Source organism: Fukomys damarensis, unplaced genomic scaffold, assembly GCF_012274545.1.
Source record: "Fukomys damarensis isolate Sample0158 unplaced genomic scaffold, DMR_v1.0_HiC HiC_scaffold_23, whole genome shotgun sequence".
Taxonomy (NCBI): Eukaryota; Metazoa; Chordata; class Mammalia; order Rodentia; family Bathyergidae; genus Fukomys; species Fukomys damarensis.
In genome coordinates this window covers 56,028,027-56,050,636 of record NW_022900935.1, presented here as the reverse complement: position 1 = coordinate 56,050,636, position 22,610 = coordinate 56,028,027, and positions in this window count along the sequence as shown.

The following is a 22,610-nucleotide window of genomic DNA, read 5'->3' as shown; positions in this document are numbered from 1 at the left end:
AATCAACCAACTTGAGTTACAACCAGCCCTAGCGAACGAATTGAGTTCTTAAGTCATGGGTCCCCGGTTCTTTGCATTCAAACACACAAAACTTCCAAATAGGGGCTTAGCCTAGAAATTAATCAAGCCTTTGGCCTTTGGACATGGATAGTTTAATAATCATAGCACTTAACAGACCGGAAGTTTGGGTGCATGTGGGACTAAAAAAGGGAGGCAAAAAAGTGGGTCTTCTTTTCGACTGTCTCATATGATGGCCTCACTAAAATGAAAAGATAAGAGGAAGTGTGCCTGCCAAATTTCAGTAACTGTATTTTTTAAAAAAATATATAATTATCAAAGAGGTAGGTATGCAAAATCTACTTTGCTAAATCATCTATTTTCTCCTTTGAATGGCTTCAGATTTTTAAAAAATTTGGTGCAAGGACCATATGTACGGTAACACTGAGCTTTTAACAGCTGTATTTTACTCCCTTTGCTATCATAATTATGGCCTCATTAAGATTCCAATAAAAGGTTTAAAAAAAGAACCATTTTTAAAAGGAAAACAGAAGTGTCCACAGTGTCTCTCTACCAACATGCTATGCTTTTAAAATATTTGCATTTGAAATTCCTCACTCCAAATATTCTCAAACCAAAGGTAAATATAACACTTAGATTCCTCCCAGAAGAACATTCCTTCTGTTATTAATACCCGGAATCCAAATCTTTTTGCAAGTCTGGATAATTTTACTGTATGTATTTTACCCGGCAGTTTGGCAGGATGTAAGTGTGAGGAAACTGGATATATCAGAAATGAATGGAAGGTAGCATCTCTTGTCTGGGTGGATACGGTTGTTTTCTTTTCTCCTTGGCTTTCTATTTCACAAAATGGCCCATTTGTAATCTCAGCTTCATGAATAGCAGGGTCCTAAATTAGACATAAATAAAGACAGGTCTCCTCCTCAAAGCATCAGACAATGAGCATTCTAGCTTTCAGGAGGTCATTAAGCTAATTTATAAAAGACCAAAGCATGAGCTGAGCTCTCCCCTATCTTCTATGTGCTCTTTCCTCTGATGTGAAAAGCGCACCTTCCCTCCACGGCAGTACCAGTGCTTGAGTCAGGTCCGAGGATTCTCAGTGGTTGTCCTCAGCTTTTGCTGCTGCACCACACGCAGAAGGTTCCTTGTTTCCTTCCTCCTCTGGGATTTCATCCAATCATTTCTAACCACAGTTTACTTACCAGTTGACCCATTCCATGGACTCCTGTGTGTTTTGAGCATTTGTGTACCAAAATAATCCAAGCTATTCTACTGCAAACCTTATTTCAAAAGTGGTTTTTCATATCTCCACCAAGAATAGTTCTGAATAAAGGGATTTAAGGACTCATTAAGTGAAGATAATAAAATTTCGAATCCGCATTGTACGCCTTCCTTGATGGCTTCATGCAGTCCCTATTAATAAGGCCACCTCTGCAGCCTACTCACAGTAAAAAGTTGGATACAAAAAAGAGTGAAGTAACAATAAGGACAGTGGTAATATTTTGCAGAGATATTTCCAGTGTGAGAGCTGGGGGCAAGACCAAGATAGCAGAAGGTTTGGGAGTAAAGGAAAGTGAGGAAGTATCTTCAGTTACAGTAGAATAATTAGTTTTGAGAAATGTTTCTTAAGAGGGAGGGAGGGATTTTTTGCTTCTACATTTAGACCATGGATAAATTGTGTTTTTACCGGTTGAATTGTCAAAGGGAAGGTGTAGATTGAAAAGGAGAAACAGAAAGTCAAAATCAAGGAGAAATAATTGGATGAAATGGCAGAGGAGGAAGGAAACAAGCATCACTAAGAGTGGGGAGAGCAGGCTTAGACAGCAGCAGGCCACTTCTTCCTCACAAGATGGAGGCTCTGAGAGGGGTTACACCTTGAAGGTGCAGCGAAGGTCACAGCGCAGACATTAAGAAGTGTGAACCTGGTTTATCCTCCATGAGGAAAGAGTGCAGTAGGGGTAGGCATGTGGTCTGAGAGATTTTTTTTAAGAGACTGGAAATATTTGAAATGATCACTGTGGGTCGTGAGGAAGAATGATTTTCTTAGAATATATTTCCATAAATGGAAATACCAAGTCGAATACAAGATATTTTATGGGTTTTTAAATAAGTATTGCCAGTTTTGCTTTGCAGAAAAGTTTTGCGTTTTGCACAACTTCCAACGTTACAGTGGACAAGGCCTACTCAGGATTTGACCCTTGCCTTTTTCTCCAGCTTCCTTTGCTCCTGCTCTTAGCCCTTGTCTGTGCTTCCTCCAGCCTTTTCTCCACTTGCACAATGCTGTACTCCTCTCTTTTTTCTGACTTGAAGCCCCAAAGCCATCGATCACTTTAGAGGTCCCTTCCTTGAGGCACCCACTCTTGCCTCGGTCCTATCCAGTCTCATCAGATCTCTCATTTTCTCTGTAGCATTTGTTCTCGTATATTTGTGATGGAAAAAAAAAATTGAAAGTTTGCCTTCAATATTTTTGAAATACACTGTGGATTTTTATTTTCTGTAGTTACCTACTGTGGAGTAGAATATTAGAAAATATTTCTTCCAACTAATTTAAAACCTGTTGACCACAAAGAAATAGCTTGTGTGAGGGCTGGGGATTTTTCTCAGTGGTGCCACCGCCTGCCTCACAAGCACAAGGTTCTAAATTCGATCCCCAGTACCAAAAAACCAGAAATATTTGTGTGAGGCAATCAGTAAGCCAACCTTGATTTGAACTTTACACAATGTGCCCATGTATCCAAACAGCACATGGTTCTTCCTGTACAGGCACAGTTGTTACTGTGTCCACTTAAACAAAAATCTTATTCCTCGCTGGGGATTTAGCTCAGTGGCACCTGCCTGCCTTGCAATCAAAGGTCCTGAATTCGATCTCTAGTACAAAAAAAAAAATCTTAATTTATTGCTTTTCTATTACTAAACTATAGTAAGATCAAGGAGGATAAGGACTTTTCCATGTTGAAACAGCAATATTTGTATCTATTGGAAATGTAGTTGGCAGAATGATAAGCACTTGATAATTATCTAATGAATGAATCAATAAAATATAATTTTTTACCCACCTTTTTCTCCCAGATTCTCATTTTAAATGACATATAATGATTCTTTTTAGACATTTGTGCTCCCTCTTATGGATTAGTCTTCCTTTACTTCACCTATCTTGGGGATCTTAGAGATTTCTGCGAGAGGTGTTCATAGTAAAGATGTCACACATTTTATTGTTTTAATATACAGTAATGCCTCAGTTCAAGATGCTATTTGTTTTACAAACAAAAGCATTTGGCAAAATTTTGCTCCCGCTTGCACACTCAGCCTCGGGTGACAAACACGATCACAGCCATCTTCCCCACACATACGTTCCACAATCATCCTCCCCAAAATTCTAAAATAAACTAAATTCAGAAACAGACATAGCACATTAGCATGAATTATAGTTACAAAAGGACAAATTTCAGGAGTTACAGCTATACACTTTTTTCCCTTTTCTTTATCATGTTTGATTAATACATTTTACTACCATATAAAATTTGATGAGTATTTATTTTCCACTCTTAGACTTTACTGTTCATGTGACTTTATTTTTTATTAGCACATGTTTTCAATACATACAGTTTTCAATAATTTGAATGAATAGGTACATTTGTATAATACAGCAGGATTCTTTTTTTTTAATCCCTTCTTCTTGCCTCTTGCCTTCTTTCCTTCTCCTCTTGCTTTCCCCACGTTCGTTCTTGTTGATGTGATTAATCTTACATCACATAATGTTGACATTCATTGCGGTTGTTAGGTTGTTGCACATGGCAAATCGTCACATAACTTACTTGTCCTTTGCCTCCAACTTGCCTCGCCCCATCCTGGTCTCCAAGAACTTTCTGATTTGCAAGAGATCCATCCCCTTGTCTCTTTCTATCCATTCTTTATTATTCTTCTTGTTTGTGCTTTGCCTTATTCAAATGAGAGGCACTACATGGTGATTAAGCTTCTGTGTCTTGTTTATTTCACTCCATATTATATTTTTCAAGTGTATCAATTTCTCTACTAATGTCTCAAATTGGGCCTTCTTTATATACCTGAGTAGTATTCTATTATGCATAGACACCACGTTTTCTTCATTCAAGCATCTGTTGATGGATACACAGGTTGCTTCCAAGATTTAGCAATTGTTAATGGTGCTGCTATAAATATTGGTATTGAGTTAATGGCTGACTGAATTCTCTTTGTACTTACATTAGTATACAGAATGGAGAAGGTATCACCCTAGATAAATCTCCACAATAACTAAACCAGTCTTTCAAAAACTTTCATGGTATCCTTCTTTTCTTTCTCTCTGATTTTCATTTGCACACTTGTTTTTTTATTTCATATTTACCATAGATTAGCACTTTATCAGTGATATTTATATATATTCATTTAATGCATTTGTATGTAAAATCTGTTCTGTGTTGATTTGTTTAATTATTTTTATTTTTCTGACTAGGTTTAAATATTTGTTTATTGTTGTTTTATTTACTGAAGCTTTATACATTTTTACTTAAAATATTTTGAAACTAACAATTGTCATGCTGTTTTAAATAGGAATACTTTAATAACTCAGAAACTTGATGTGTATTATTGTCAAATAAATATATTTTAGCTTAAGAATTATGATTGGATATATGACATTATAAAAGGATATTTATTGCTTATATTATTCTTAGAAACTTTGGGGTTTTCAGTACTGATTTGCACAAACTGTACCTTTTGAGCCATTGTACTAATTATTTATGAAGATTTATATCTGGCATCCAGTTCAATTAGTATCTTTTAAATAATTCTAATGTTTTAAGTAGATCCTTTTAGATTTTCTAACAAATCAAGTTATTTAAAAAATGAAGAAACTCATGTTTTCTCCTTTACAATATGGTTTACATTTATGTATCAAGTTTTATCTCATTGACTAGGACTTCCAAAATGAAGTTAAAATAGTACTGCTGGCTCTTTGAATTTGTCTAACCTATTGTCCTGTCATATTTACATGCATTAAATATAAAGCTGATTCTTGACTTGTTTTTTTTTTATATACTTTCACCCAGAATGTGAAATAAATGTGATAGAATATTTTGTCATCTTCTATTGGGATAAGCATGGGTTTTGTGGGTGTTGATATTTGACCAATTAATGAGATGCACTGCTCTAATAAGTTTCATAATATTAAACAATCTCTCTACTCCTTGGTTATGTTTTTCATTCCTGAACTGGTTATTTTGGCATGATAGCTGAGTAAACTGATAGCAGTTTGGCAGATACTGATGAGATGAGATGCTGAAAGATAGGAATATAAGCCATGTTGATTCTTTTGACTACCCGAAGATACATATGTAAATATTCAAAACCAGTGGTTGAACAATTGGTTGATAAATTTCATCAACGCTGAAAAATATTCTTGGCCAATCAATCTCCATGCCCAATGTTCTATACTTTTGTAAACTCTTGTTGTGGTTTAAATTTTCTGGCTAATTACTCTAACTTCTCTTCTGTTGACATAGCCTTAGGGTTGACACAAAAAGACAGTCAAAGGCTACTAGTGAGAAATATAGAAGGTAATTCTTTTTAATTCACCACTTCATTTAATGGGGGTATGATTTGGCATCATTAAAAGAATAAAAATCTTGAGGCAAAACCCACTGAGGAAGGGATTATTAATCTAAAATTGATGTTAGTATGAAAAACAAAACTGGATTAAATATTCTCTATCACTTTAGGGTACAGTTTTAACTTTATACAAAGAAATCATCAATGAAAGTTGTTAGTGACAAATTTCTTCTCTTTTCCTTCACCAAAACCCAAATATATAGGCGCACACACACACACACACACACACACCACACACACACACAAACACACATGTTGAGTACAATGTACTCATCAAAACCCAGCCAGACTGTAACTTGAATCTTCTTTTAAACACTATTCTGGAATCACATGATGGAGCTTTGATATCTAAGATATGCATATGCTTTTTTTATCTGTTTTAACAATTTATCCCAGGGGAGGAAAAAGAAAAGCAAAAAGGAGACAAAAATCATTATTTTGAAAGCCAGATTTCCAGTGTTTAACAAGGACAATTGTGAGTAGTTAAAAATGCTATCAAATTAAAATTGTAATTATGAACATTGGCTGTATTCATCAATGAATAACTAAAATTTTTTAAATTGTACAAATTCTTTCCAGGAGAATGAATAGAAATAAAAATATACTTCATTGAAGAAGCAAAGAAAACGATTAAAAGTTAACTTCTCAAAAGCTTAAGATCATAGAATACAAAAAAAAAAAAGAAATAAAATCATGGATAACCCCAAATTTTGTATCTAGTGAATATATCCTTCCAAAATGAACAAGTGAAGAAACCAACAACAACAAAAAAAAATCTTGAAGGAACTTTCCAGCAGTAAAGTTCACATAAAGACTCTTTGCTATGACAAATAAAAAACAGAGGGGCACTAGAGTTGTACAAACATTTCAAAGAAATTATAGGACCTGATAAAAAAATTTACAATACAAAACTTGAAAATTCAAGACAACAAGAAAAATCCCTGGAAAAATGCAACTGTTAGTCCTGACATAAAAGGAACATATATGGGATATATAGGTATTAAATAGGATACATGTGGGATTAAATCTAGAATTTACAAAGTCCCACAAAGGAAGCAACAATCCTATATAAAATAATCCTGTCAAACATTTAATAAAATGTAATGTGAAATGAAATACATACTTGAAAAAAGTGATAATTTCCCAATTCTTTTTATAAAACCAGAATTACTTTTGTACCAAAACTTGACAAGAAAATTACAAGAAAGGAAAATTATAAGTCAGTTTCCTTCATCGATCTATAAGCAAAATAATTCTAAGAAAAATATTAGTAAATCCAAATTGCAATATTAAAAAAGAAAACATGTCACAAGTAAGATGAATTTATTACTTATCCAATAAATAAAATCATATGATCCTCTCACCAGATGTTCTCATTTGATGATGTTCTATAGGCACTTATAACAACAATCTAAAGAAGTTTTGAATAACTATGAACAGAACTCCCTTAATATGATAAACGTTACCTAAACTATATTTGCAGCAAACATTTATTTGTTCTTAAGATATAGTATGTTGGGATTGAGTATGAGATTATCCTCATATCCAGATACATTCTCTGGAAGGTCCTGGCCAATCCTACTGGTGAACGAAAATGAAAAACTATTCAAATCGTGAAAGAAGAAAGAAAATTTTCAAAATTGAGAAATGGTAGAGATATAGGTATAGATATAGTTATAACGTCAATATAAAAATGTTTGCATACACCAGCCACAAAAAATCAAACGTCTAATCTTTAAAAGTAGAATTTATAATGGCATCTAAAATATATGAAATGCATAAAAACAAATTTATTTTTTTTATACTTGAGTTTTTTGGTACTTTTTAAGTATACAGTACAGTTGCATTCATCATTGGGATCTTGTACCTTTACATGACAGGTCTTGGTTCTCATTTTTCCCCTTGTCCCTGCCCTCCTTTCACCCCCTCCACCCTCCCCTATTTACAAAGACATTGTTTCCATTTTTTCCTTTTCTCATACTTTTTTCTTTTGCCTTATTTCCTTTCCCCTACCCTTCCCACTAACAACAACAAAAAAAAAATTTTTTTTTTTTTGGAAATTTGAAATGTGAACAGAGTACTACACAAACACGATTTTTGTAAGAAGTTAAGGAAAACCTAAGCCCATTACGGGCAATGAATCCATAATAAAAATATGTCAGCTTTCTTCTAAGCGTCCAGTAGGTTGAGTACAATTCCAATAAAAATCTGGTACATTTTTATTGTTGAAGCTGACAAGATAATTCTAAGATTTACATGAGAGTGAAAAAGCTCAGAAATATTCCTAAGAATCCCAAAAAGATACAGAGCTGGAGATCATAAATTACTGAGCATAAAAACCACAGGATGTTTAAGAATAATGGAAAAATAATAAGCCGATTGATGAGAATAGAAATGTGTAGGGCAAGTGGGAAGGGTAGGGGAAAGGAAGGAAGGGAAAAGAAAGAAATTGAGAAAATTAAAAAATGGAAATAAAATCTTTTTAAATAGGGAAGAGTGAAGGGGGTGGAGGGGGTGAAGGGAGGTCAGGGGTATGGGGAAAAAATAAGAACCGAGATACATAATGTAGAGAGGTACAAGATCCCAATGATGAATGTACCTGTACTGTATATCTAAAAAGTACCAATAAAATTGATGAAAATAATGTGGGATTTTACTTTTGACAAAAATATCACCATAGAAGAGGAAGTGACATTTCATCATTGGATAATGCATATGTAAAAGAAAAAAATATATGTCTCCTCTCTCTTTGTTCGCTGGTAGAAGAGAATATAGAAAACTGTATTATAATTGTGTTGCCAACATATTTCTTCTACAAGAAACGAAGAGTCATAAATGAAAAGACTGTTACATTGACGGCATTAAAATTAGGAATATCAGTTTATAAAAAGACATCATTAAGACATGGATTGGGAGAAAGTTTTTGCAGTGCATAAGACTTACAGAGGATTTAGTTGTATATTGTATAAAGGATTTCTAAAAAGTCACTAGGAGAAAGTCAACCCTGTATAAACATATGTATAAATATAGGCAAGGGACTTGACTAGTCATTTCAAAACTTTGGGTACCCAAAGAATCAATGAGCATATGAAGAGATGTTTAATTTTGCTCATCGAGGAAATATGGCCACTTTGGAAAACTGACTGTAACTACTGAAAGAGAACATGAGTATACCACATGACTTAATTCCAATCCTAGGTTATACATCCAGTAGAAATACTTACATATGGAGAGCAGGGACATGAACAAGAATGTTGACAGCAACACTACTCATAATAGCCTCAAACTGAAAACAATCTACATTTTGTCCATCAGCAGGTGAGTGGATAAATACCAGGTAGTATATTCATGCAATGGAATGGTACATGCTATATAAGCCATCACTATGCCACTTCTACCCCAAGCCAAGGGGTCTCACATGCACAATGTTGAATGAAAGAAACAAGATGCAAGGAGTACAGACTGCATGTTTCCATACACGCAGGGTTCAAAAGCAAGTAAAACTAATAAATGAGTGAATGCTAGCTAGGATATACTACATTGGAGATTTGAGGTCCAGCAGTGACTTCCGGAGGAATGGTAATAGGTCATTTCATCCCTGGTGTCTATGTTTGTTTTATGAAAGTTCATCATACAGTATACTTGTAATCCGTGTGCTTCTATGTATGTATATTGCAATTCCACTTAAAAACAAAAACCAAGGAAAGATGCAGAAGCTTTATGCTGGGTCTTGTGGAATGCAGAAACATCTAAGCAGCAAATATCTTGGCCTTCGAGGACTTTATAAGAAAGTGACAGAGGTGGGCAAACACAATTACGATACGCAATGTTTAAGCTTTTAAAGGGAAAAGGGAGAAGAAAATATGTCCTGAAATCCAAGGGGAAGAAACTAGTCCCAATAACAAGCTTGACCTTAGCTTTTAAAAAGCCACCTCTTTTGAGTTGAATTCAGAAAGGTAGATAAAATTTTTGTAGGGAAAGGAAAGGAAAGGAACATTGTATTGGCTACCTTGGTGACAGTAAATATAAAATAGTTGTGTACTTTATATATCTTTGTATTGTTTTATTTGTTAACATGTTACTTTTGTAATTTGAAAAACATAAAATAAAGGGGCTCAACATTCCCTCCCCCGCAAAAAAAAGGTATAGATATTAGGAGTATTTTTGAGAATGTCAGGATGTTTAGGGTCAGGTAGTATGAGTTTTAAGGCAGTTCTCTTTCTTACTAGCTTTGTGACTATAAAATACGTACTCTGTTTCTGCTTCTGTAACTTTGTAATAGCAAGAAAATAATCTCACAGGTAAGTAATACAGAAACAAAATGAGGATAAAATGAGTTAATGGAAGTTCTTAGAATCTTAACTGGCTCTTTGCAAATACTTAACCCAGTTTATCTCCTGTAATTATAATTTAATAATTATTGTTGTCATCACTGACATTTTCAAAGAAACAATCGGTGTGACTGAGCTAGGTTGTCAATTTTAATCCAGGGCAATCTTTGTAAACACAGCTTTTGGAGAAATCAGAGAAGGTTGATCAGTTTGAAACAAATGTTAGATGTCTGCAAGCAAATTATATCCAGAATACTTTTAAAAGTTAGAACTACAAATGAAATTGTTGAGACTTAAAAGTAAATTTCTATTAGCATTTAAAATGCATATTCAAGATTTACTATTAAAGTCTATTTTTTCTTAAAATAAATGAATGACTGTATTTTGAGCTATTGCAAGCATATTGTTGAGAGTGCATCATTGGCTTGCCTGGTTAAAAGATTCTCTCATAAAATTGCAATTATGCCACAAATAGTGTAATGAGGGTATTACACATTTAGAGCAGAACACAAAAAATTGGAAGCAAGCTATTGTTTCTGAGCTGGGCTTGATATTATGCTATATTACAGGTAGTGAAGAGTATTACCCACCGCTTAAGAAGCATTACGTGATCCTAAATATGTTTATCTATCAATATCTGTTCAGCTCCTTTGCAGTTGGTTTTGTCTCTAAGTAATGAGGAATCCTCCTCTGTTTGGATTGCTTTAATAGAAGATCACAGACTTGATGGACTAAACCAAAGAGATTTATTTCTCATAATTGTGAAGGCCAGGAAGTCCACTCTCAAGGTTCCAGCAAAGTGAATGTAATACTGAAAGTCTCTTCTCTTGACTTGTAGGTGGTTGCTATACTGTTGTATTCTTGGCATTTCTCCAGAATCAGAAGAGAAATTGGTTCTTGGAAGAAAAGGAGGAAGAGCGGCCCAGTAAGAAATCTAGAAATGAAATTTAAGACAGGATTAACAACACTTATCTGACTCTTCTTTTCCTTTTCCTTAACACTGAAGTGCAAAGGCATATCTAGATTACAATCAAATGGTGACAGATATTATTTCTCTTTCTCTTCTTTTAGTTCATCCAGCAATGCATTGTCTACAGTTAGAAAAAACTTGAGTGTAACGTACTAGCATAAAAACATAAGGACATGGGGAAATCTTTTAAGTTTGGAATGTCTTTAACGCATACGTTTCTTACAAATCAAGAACTTTGGATTGCAACCAACAGAATGAAATCCATAAATTCACATATCTGGTTTTATGAAAAATGCAGTCAATGCATTGACATGAAAAATTTATTTATTTTTGTTCCCATTGTCAAGCCTCTCATTTCCACCTAGAAAATACTAAGTTAAAGTGATGTTTTCATCTTTATTTACATAAAAAATTGTTTATAAGAAAGAGAAATCCATATTTCAGAGTCTCACGAACACAGACTTGGAGAAACTTTTGCTTTCTATCATCAAACTCTCCCTCAAGGGACAGTTCCTTCAAGCAATACATTTGTGATGTTTTACAAGTGTGTTGTGTATTTCCTTGAGTAATGACAGTTCCTGTGAAAGCAGTTTATCCAAAAGAAAGCATGTGGAGAAAGAAAATTAAGTCACATTACAAGAAGAAAATGTTTAGCAGGTGAGGGTTACTTGCAGGCCTTCCAAATCATTCTTAAAATAATCAAATTATTGCAAACAATGACATCTCCAGGTGTAAGCTGATCTGGATGAGACTGTTTAGTGACTCAGATGTTGCAGGGGTTCACAATTTTGATTTTATAGCAGATTTCCTGGGGGAATTATGAGCCACCAGAAAGCCTGAAAATATATTTTGTAGGTCTATGTCCAGGGATTGCATTGGTCTCAAGGGCAGCATTGGGATCAGGAATTTTAACTCTCAAGAGATCTTGACACATAGCTGAGTCTAGCAGCACTGCACTAATACAAAAGATAAATGATTATGTCAGTGATCTGAAAACACTGCTACCACCTTTCCAGAGAACTTGATGATGAAGTTTCAGAATGCTTAGGAATGGTGGTCACTGCACTTATTTGTGAGATTTTTGGTATTTGGAACTTGTACATAGCCATTATTGCTGGCTGATATTGGGCAAGTCAAGTGAAGAGGAAGAAGGTGTGGAATGTTTTCATTTTTCCTTCCTCATTTTTGTTTGTTTCATGAAGCTGTCAGGTAGAAGGTCTTAGCTATGTCTTTCTCCTCCAACTCAGCAGATTTCCTTGAAGAAAAATACCTTGCTAAATGATTTGTGACTGGAGGAGTTACAGGCCCACTGGTGGGTTTTGTAGAGGAGCATTAGGGAACTGGGTCAGTTACAGCTAATGGAAAACATGAGTGATGGTAACCTTGGCTCAGAAGACAGAAGCTGCCCATTCTCACAGAGGGCCCACCTAAGACTAAGGCTCTAGTACCTTCTTGTTTGGTTGCTTTGCCCTCATAGGAAATGCTCAGATCCATTTCTACTCTGCCCGTGAAGAATTTTTGTCGTCTTTATAAAACACAGGTGCAAAGCCTACTGGAGATGGACAATGAGACTGTAACAAGTAAGAGATCCGGATTAAGAACCCAAGCTTAGACATTTTGGGTTTACAAAAAACTCTTCCTGACTTCATGGGATTCTGATTTTAGGGAGAGTTGTCATGGTTTTCCAAAGAGATCCAGTACAAAATCCCCTACATGCTTAATTTTGTTTTTCAAACAGCTGGGACTTAGTGTTAAGCAAAGAACAATCGGTGTGGCCAATTCCACAGGCAGCAAAACTGAATTACCCTAGGAAATCCGCAGAATGATCTCTCGCTTAGGAATATAAATCTGATTTTAATTAACTTAGAAGGCCTTATTGTCAACCTTTATTCAGCGCAAAGCCCTATGGTTTTTCTCCTGTGATTTTCTGCAGTACAAGATCGGCCCAAATGAAATGCTTTCCATGGGAGTGTAATTACGTCTTGCAAATGGCTTTAAAAAACCAACAGGTCCAAATATTCTACTTGTCTCACACAACTCACATAGAATAAAATCAAGTTTATTTATGCTGCTGCCACCTTCTTTTACTCAGTTATTTTTAAATCCTGCTTTCCCTGCTCCACCCACCTCTGTATCACCGTCAAAATAATCTACTCAAAGAAATGTTTAGGTAGTTTGGTTAACCCACATAAATTGTAACAACTACCACAGCAAATCCTAAGTGTACAAGAAGAAATGTTTAATTCATTTGATTTGCCCTTTCATCTCCATTCCGCCTTCCTATATTCTTTTTGGTAGTTGGTTTTATTACACAGTTTATATGCTGTGCTTCTGTAACAAAAAGCAGCTTTCTAAAATGATACAATTCATTTGTTTTATGCCATGTAACAAATTAGTGTTTAGAAAAGTTAAAATTCAGCAATAAGGGCTTACGGTTTTAATACTTTGAAAATGGTAAAAATGTTTTTCATATAATGGATTTCTTTTTTGGGGGTGGGGTGGTTTGAGACAGGGTCTCACTATGTAGTAGAAACTGACCTGGAACTTAGTATGCAGCCCAGGCTGGTCTCGAACCCACAGCGATCCTCCTGCAGAACCACTGAGGTAAATCCCTGGCCCTCGCATGTTCCCTTTTTCTAAAGATAAGGTAATAAGACCTACATTGTTAGTACTGCAGGACTGTTGAATAACCACTTTACAGCTACAGCAGCCAGTTTTTCTTAAGCGTTGCTGTTGTCAAGCACTATTCTCTGTGCTTTCTAGGTAGTCTTATAAATCCGGTTATACAGAAGAAATAACTGAGGTGAAAGAACATAAAGTAAGATTAAATGACCCAACATTTCATGGTAGAGCCAGATTCTGATCTAGAACTTCTGGCTTTAGAAGCATCACTGAACTTGCCAATGATTTTAGACTGTGTTGTTAATATACAATCAAAGTTGTGCAGTGATTCTGGTTTACCTCAAGGCTTTAATATCTATTGCCCCCCTGTTGTCTCTCACACACACACACACACAAACACACACACACACATTTTAGCTGATAAAAAAATATTGACTTCAAGATATGTTTGCAAGAAGCAAGGTGAATAAGAAAGATTTATTCTGGCAATTTACCATTTCTTTTGTATTGCAAATTGAAAAAAAAAAGTAAAAGGAGTCCAGCTCCATTATTTCTAATTTCCCACTTTTTCCTGATCAGCAAGTTCTGGCTGGCTAGTTTTCTGAATGACTGTGTTCCCATTCAAGGTGGGTGGGTGGCATGCAGATTTTTCAGTTTTTCAGTTTTTCAGTTGCAGTGGTGGCTGGAAGACAACCTCAAAGTCTTAGTGTTTGAGGTGAACTTTTGCCCCGTGAGTCATAGGACAAACACAGAGGTTTCCATAGAACGTCTTTCCCCGCCCTCTCTTCTGCTGTGTTGCACTTTGCTTTGTTGCTGCGCAGATTCTTGGTAGTTACACCCACCCTGTCGCCCTTTTAAGGACTTACAGAGATTAACAATCCTTCAAGAACATACTAAATGGATCAAGTTTTTTGTTTGTTTGTTTTGTTTTGGAAATCAGACCTAGAGCCCTGCTCATAATGAGGAAATACTGAGCCACGCCCCAGCCCAAGACTAGTGGTTCTTAATCGGTGATTATTTTCCTCCTGCTGACATTTGGCAGTGAATGCTTGATGACTCTTTGGGTTGTCACAACTGCGGACTGTGCTTCTGAACACTGCACTATGTACTATGTACACAAAAAGTATCATCTAGTCAGAACAGCCGTAGTACCATTGGTTATGAAGCTTGACCTAGAATACCTGTAGTATGCTCTTTAAAAGTCACTCCTTTTGGAAAGGAGCACTAAATTACAGTGAGTACCTCTACAAGCAACTCTTTAAGTGCTTATCTGGACACAGAAAGTAAAAACCACAACGTATTTCCATTCCATAGCTAGTCAAAGTGACAAAGTGAAAAGGATAGAACATACTGAGACTTGGCCAGTGGTGTACACAAACAAGCTTTCCTACAAACTGGTAGAAACTAAGTTGGCAAAATTACTATGAAAAAATTATCTGATAATATATAGTAAAGCTGATTCTATGCGTACTCTGTGACCCAGCAATTCCACTCCTAAATCTCTTTCCATCAGAAACATGAATATATGTTCATCAACAGTAAGCACTAGAGTGTTCTTAGCAACCCTACTGGAAGTTGTCAACTGTTGGAAAGAACTCAAAAGCTCTTCAGTTGCAAACTGCAAACTGTTACAGCAAGAGGAAAAAAAAAACCCTGTAACTCTGGATAATAATATGGATGCGTCTTGCAAAAATTATGTTGTGTGAAAAAAAGGAAAATAGTGTAGTGATTCTAGTTATATGAAGTAGAAAATAGAAAAGAACTAACCTGCTCTGTTAGAAGTTAGACTAGTGGCTAACCTATGGTGGGCAGAAACAAAGAGAAAGAAGCACAGGGAGTTCTTTGAGGATGGGGATATTTTCTATTTTTTCTTGTGGATGTTGGTTTCACAGGTGTGTCCACTTTGAAAATTCACAGCACTGCACACTTTTGACATGTTCACTTTTTCTAAATGTGTGTTAGTGTTCAATAAAAGTTTTTAAAATGTGCAGCTGGTGTTCTGGAAAGTACACCAATGGATGCTTATATTAATTCTTTCTCATGCATTTTAATACAGACTGGTCCAATGACACCGTAAAAGATCCAGTGTCCAGGACTGAGAAAAATAAGAGTGGGAGCAGAAACCTGGTTCCCAGCAGGCCTGGCTCAGCAAAAGGCAGACAAGGGCTCAGTGAAATAATTTTCTGCAGGTGCAGAGGCTGCACGTAAGAAAGACATAGGTGGTTGCAGATTAGAGAGGACCATCTCCTGCAGTATCTCCTGCAGTATCATGGGTAGGGAGGAAGTTTTAGGTAGGGGATTGATTGGTAACAAGTTTCCTGTATCACTGTGCTCAGCTGCATTTTTAACTTTATTGTTTTTTATCTGACTTTACTCTTTGTCTCTGTCTCTCTCTGTCTCTCTCTGTCTCTCTGTCTCTCTCTGTCTCTCTGTCTCTCTCTCTGTCCTAAAGATTCAATTCTAATGTATTTTATTTTGTTAATCACTAGGAGACAAATGGGCATCAATTGTGTGTTTTGCATGACTAGCTCCCTGACATTGTCCCTGCTATTCCTTTACCTTGTCCCTGCTTCAATTTCCTTATCTTATGAGGAGGATTCATGAAACATTACAAATGATAATGCTCTCTCTCACTCTGCGGGACATTATCATACTACTTAAGTTCTGCTGTTACAAACTCTAGAAAATGGATTTCATGTGCAATCGTGGAACTCAAATAAAACTTTCCAAATTTTCCCCTTTATAGCTCTCCACTGAAAAATGATTTTCTTTCCATTCTTTATGCCCACTCCCCTCACAGATCCCTGCTATGGGAGAGCTTTGTGGGAGTTCCTAAGTGATGGGTAGTTCTGGCGGGAGGCAGCTTGTCTGGAAAGCAAGAGGGCACACAGTGTACACTCTGTAACATCAGTGTTAGTACTGGCGCTGGACAGAGTTTGTCATGTTAGCTCTAGAGAAAGGTCCTGCTGTTGAAGGCCAGTGCAGGCAAATAGCATATTTTAAATGTTGTACAGAATATGGAAATTTCTATTACTGCAAACATTTGGTTTGGTTCTGTGCCTGTTCAACATATTGCACATTTCTAAATTAAGTGTCCTTTAAATGTACAGTTGTGATTCATGTCCCCCTGTCTCTGTGGGTTGAGGGCTCCCGGTAGGTGTGTGGGACATTTGCTTTTCCACAGCCACACGCATGGATCCCAACCCCACACTTCAATTTCATATGCAAAATCCAGAGGTAAGCTGCTGAAAGAGGTTGGGACTCAAGCTACTTGTTTAGAACAAGGAGCTTATCAAACTGGTAAAGGAACTTCAGTTAACATCTCTTTGCTCTCTGCCAATTTTCATTTCCTAAATTTATGAGACTAATCTTCTGGTGGAAAGAACTGGGGATGAACCATTTAGGCTACTTTCCCACTGATATCTTTATGTAAAATAGACCCTCCTTCCTCCTAGTTAAAAATATTGTTTTCATCTGTTTTCAAAGTATTCATAATATTCACTTTCCAGTTTGAAAACTAATATTTAGATAATTTAAAAGTGTAATTCAAAATATAAGATATTTGCTATAGGATGATAGACACAGGAGAGGTCTTTATACTATTTTGTCTACTTTTGGGACAGAGTGAAATCTTTCCACTATAAAAATGACTCCTAAGCTTATTGTATGGGTTTTGATCACTACTGGCATTTTTGTGTAATTTTATTAAAACTTTTCCACATCACTGTTTAATTTAGTAAAATAATAGTGCTGGTATGTCTCTTGACTACAAGTTTCAACTTCTTGATAAAACTTGACAAGACTTGAGCTGGGCCTGTTACTCCCTATAAACAGGGGTAATATCAATTTTCAGTAGGAATTGGCTTTAAATGCCAAGAGGAAAATACATTTTTAAAAATATGTAGAATAATATTTCAGCATCACAAGCACCTGTAAGCATCTAGCTCAAGATCTAATATGTAACAGTCGTAGAACATTAATGAATGAGAAAAATTCAGATGTGCCACATATTAAGATTTTTTTGACTTAAATATTTGGAGTTTCAGAGTAATTCCACGTCAACGGACATAAGACATGTTTACTTCTCTAACCATGAAGTTATTTTTTCATTACTTTTGTTTTTTTCTTTATTGCTACATAGTAGCTAAATGGCATGATATTAGCATAAAACCAGGCACAGGAACAGACTAAAGAGTCTAGAAATGACCCTACACATTTAGAGCTAATTGATTTTGAGAAAATGTGAAGAATGTCAATAATAGGGAAAGGACAGTCTCTTCAATAAATACTGCAAGCAAAACTAGATATCTATAGTCAAAGGAGTGAAATTAGACCTCTACCTCTCATCAAACATAAAATCAACTCAAAATAGATTATTTACTTGAACATAATAGCCGAATGCATGAAAGCAATAGACAAAAATATAGAGGAAATGCTTCAGGACATTGGCCAGAGCAACGATTTATTTTCTGGATGTGAATCCAAATCCACTGGATTTGCTTTTGTTAAAGCAAAAATTGACAAGTGGTATTACATCAACCTAAAAAAACTTTTGTTTTAAGCAAGAGAAACAATCAAGAGGCTAGATACAACCTAAAACTGTGGGAAATGTTTGCAAATTGTACTTTAGGTAGGTTCTGGACCTTGAGGATCATCAAGGATGGTAGCTCTTGATTTTGCCTTTGCTCTTCTATAAGTGAAAAACTGAGCATTTCTTGAGAAAGCCCATGTCCTTATCAGGCTGTATGTATTTTTTTCATAGGCAATATCCCCCTCAGGACCCAGATTTAAATTAATTGAAAAAGCAAACATGTGATTCTGACTTGCTATTTGTACAGCAAAACACTACAGAAACCAAAATACACTTTCCTACTTCCTGGAAAGATAACTTAGTTTCACCAGAGCCCCCATATTCAAAACCAGAGTGACTGCTGCTAGTGTGAGATTACTCATTGGGTTCGTGAGTCATGCCAGTGCTGTGTAGAGCACTGGAAATACTCCTTTGTGTCTAACAACAGCAGTGACGATGTACAACTGTGCTGGTAACAAACAGACTTGGGACTTGGAAAAGTCCATCTGGTCATAAGGGTCACATGGCTTACTTCTTTCACAATCCATTCATGCAAAAAGAACACGCCTGACTTCTTCGACATCAGGTGGTTCCAGCTAAGGGAACAAATGGTACTCAGTTTATTAAAGGAATGGCCCAGGGCAGAATGAAAGAGAATGCATTTCATGTGTGTGTGTGTGTTTGTGTGCTCATGTGTGCAAGTGTGATTGGTGCTTAGAATCGAACCCAAGGACTTGCACCTTCTAGGCCAGTGCAGTACCACGAGTTCCATCATTAGCTCTTTTAAAATTATGTTTTGTTTGATTGTTTTACTTTAAGACAGGGCCCAGCTAAATTGCCCAGGCTGGCTTTAAACTTGCAAAGTTGCATCTTTGACCCCATGGGTTTTCTTCAAAGAGCCCAGCTGATTTATTCACATTCACTCCTCTTCTGCAATCTTCTCCCCATCTCCATGTGCTCTCACTGGGGAAAACTGTCCCTCCTAGCAGCTCCATTCTTTAAGTTTAAAAGCACATCTATGGAGAGAACATGGAATCGTCCTTAAGTCACAGCTTGGTTTCCTGTCCCCATTGACACAGGGGGAAGAGATGTAACTCCCAAACCTGCCGGATATCTGAAATGTGAGTTTGTGTTCTCTAAAACTGAAGAATAAATTCTAGGAACTATGGAGGTTAACAGTAGGAAAATTTATTGAAAGAAATCTTCCGTCGAAGAGAGACAGAAGGGGGACCTGAAAGTGGGTTGCCTGGGACCGAATTTCCCAAGGGATATTTATGGGGCAAAGTCACGAGGTGAGGCAGGTTTAAAGTAGTGTAAAATTATAAAACTCAATTGAAAAATACAAAGTGGGCATGAGGTGGAGCAAAACCATGATTACAAGTACAGTCATCCAGAAAACACTGATTAAATGAGGGTCAAATAGGGGAACAAGTCATGTAGCTAGGGCACAAGGACTTTCAGTAAGGCTGGGTCAGGGATATTTCCTGGAAATACTGGGTTAAGACCTTGGCCCCACATTCAGGTGATGGATACCTATTTAGAATGTCAATCACTATTATTCATCCTCAGGGGAAACAGGAGAGTATAGTAACTTCTCTTCTTTTATAATGTTGGCCCTCAGCAGATGTGTCTTGATTGTTCTCTATATTGGCTTCTTGATTGTCCTCCATGTTGGCTTCTCTAGGGCCAGCCCTATCTAACTGCCTACAAGATGTCTAATTAACTTACCTATCTCCAATACCATGACCCAGGTAAAAACGTCAGGGGCCCCCAACTCCAAGATGATCTGAAACTCACTTTTCTGCTATGTGACATGGAGCTAATAATAATATTTACATCATGGCATCTTTGTAGGGAATCAGTTAACGCACATGTCACACTCAGAAAAGTGTCCAATATGTAGGAAATAATCAATGTGGTTAGCTCTTATTCCATTTCCTGTTTCCTAAAGAAAGAACCCTTCTTAGACACCTCATGTAGTTTAGAGCTGTGAAGTGGGGGCCCAGTTAGCAGTGTCTTAGAACTGCTTCGTTGTAGAAACCAGGCCTCCTACCAAATGCCAGAAGTCTCTGGTCTTGCACTATATAAAATATCATCGAATATATTACAACCCAAAGGGATCCAGTTATTGTCAGTATTTTCACTCTCTCTTCTCTTGTTTTCAGGCTTATTTTTTAGTTACTTATCCCTTAAAGTAACTGCGATACTGGTATTTTTGAAATTTCAAAATGAGAAAATGAGCGGCGGAAGTTAATCATTTGTGACCATATGAAGGCTTCTTGAAACCTTCTCCCTAGGTGGTGTCTTGTTTTACTTTTTTTTTTTTTATTTTTTTTTATTTTTATTTTTTTTTTATTGAGTTTATTGGTACATTTAGGGATACAGTACAGTTACATTCATTGTTGGGATCATGTACCTTTACATGGCAAGTCTTGATTCTCATTTTTTTCCCCTTACCTCTGCCCTCCCTTCACCCCCTCCTCCCCTCCCCATCTACAAACACTTTATTTTCATCTTTTCATTCTCTCACATTTTTTTCTTTTCCCTTTTTGTTCTTCCCCTACGTATCACACCTTCCCTACACCTTTAGCTCCTTTCCTCCCATTTCTAAATGTCAGTAATCTTATTAGAATCTTATGCATTGTTGCAGAATATTCACACCAGGGAAACTATTTGGTATTTACACATGTGGGACTTATTTATTTCACTTAGGAGTATATCTTCAATATGTATCCATTTTCCTATGAATGAATCTATTCTCTCGCTCTTTATGGCTGAGTAATATTCCATTTTATAGAAAAACCACAACTTCTTTATCCAGTTTCCAACGGATGGGCAAATAGGTTGTTTCCAAGATTTAGCTATTACAAACTGTGCCGCTATAAACATGGGTGCACATACTTCTCTGTGATATGATTCTTTTAGTTCTCTTGGAAAGATACCCAACAGAGGGATGGCTGGGTCAAATGGAACCTCCAGTCCAAGCTCTTTGAGGTATCTCCATATTGATTTCCATAGTGGTTGCACTAGTCTGCACTCCCACCAACAATGGAGGAGGGTTCCTTTCTCCCCACAACCCCGCCAACATTTGTTATTGTGTGATTTCTTGATAGCAGCCATTCTTTGTGGGGTGAGGTGGAATCTCAGTGTTGTTTTCATCTGCATCTCTCGAATGACCAGTGATGTGGAACATTTTTTCATATATTTTCTTGCTGCTTTCACTTCTTTGTATGAGAAATGTCTGTTCATTTCGGATGCCCATTTTTGGATCGGGTCTTTATATTTGGGGGGACTGATTGTTTTGAGTTCTTTATATATCCTTGATAATAGTCCTTTGTCTGAGGTACAGCTGGTAAAAATTTTTTCCCACATTGTAGATTGTCTCTTAGTTCTGCTAATGGTTTCTTTTGAAGTACAGAAGCTTTTTAGTAAGATGAGATCCCAGTTGTTGATTCTTTCTGCTAGTTCCCGTGCTACTGAGGATTTGTTCATAAAGTCTTTTCCTATACCAATGTCTTCCAGAGTTCTGCCTAACTTACTTTCCAGCAAGTTTAATGTTTCTGTTTTAATATTTAGATCTTTAATCCATTTGGATTTTAATTTAGTGCATGGCGAAAGATAAGGGTCTAATTTTAATCTGTGACAGGTTGATATCCAGTTTTTCCAACACCATTTATTAAAGAGGCTATCTTTCCTCCACTGAGGATGGTGAGCTCCTTTGTCGAAGATGAGGTAGCTGAGTACATCTGCATTTGTTTTTGTGTCTTCCAGTCTGTTCCATTGATCCTCAGGCCTATTTCTTTGCCAGTACCATGCTGATTTTATCACAGTGGCTTTGTAGTATAGTTTCAAATTGGGAATTGTTACACCTGGTGCCATGTGACTGTTGCCTATAATGGCTTTTGCTATTCTAGGTCTCTTGTGGTTCCAAATGAATTTTTGGATTCTTTTTTCTAGTTCTGTGAAATATAGTGTTGGAATTTCAATTGGCATTGCATTGAATGTATATAGCAGTTTCGGTAGTATGGCCATTTTCACTATGTTGATTCTTCCTACCCAGGAGCAGGGGATATCTTTCCATTTTTTTATATCCTCTTCGATTTCTTTTTTCAGAGTGCTGTAGTTTTCAGTGTAGAGATCTTTTGTTTCTTTTGTTAGATTGATTCCTAGATACTTCATTTTTTTGGATGCTATTGTAAAAGGAATTTTTTCCCTTATTTCTCTTTCTGTCTGTCTGTTATTTGTGTATAGAAAGGCTATTGATTTTTGGGTATTCACCTTGTATCCAGATACTTTACTGAATCTGTCAATTAAGTCTAGAAGTTTTTTGGTGGAGTTTTTTGGATCTTCAATGTAGAGTATCATATCATCAGCAAATAATGATAGTTTAACTTCTTCCTTTCCTATCTTTATTGCTTTAATTTCTTTCTCTTGTCTAATTGCTGTGGCTAATGTTTCCAGAACTATATTGAAG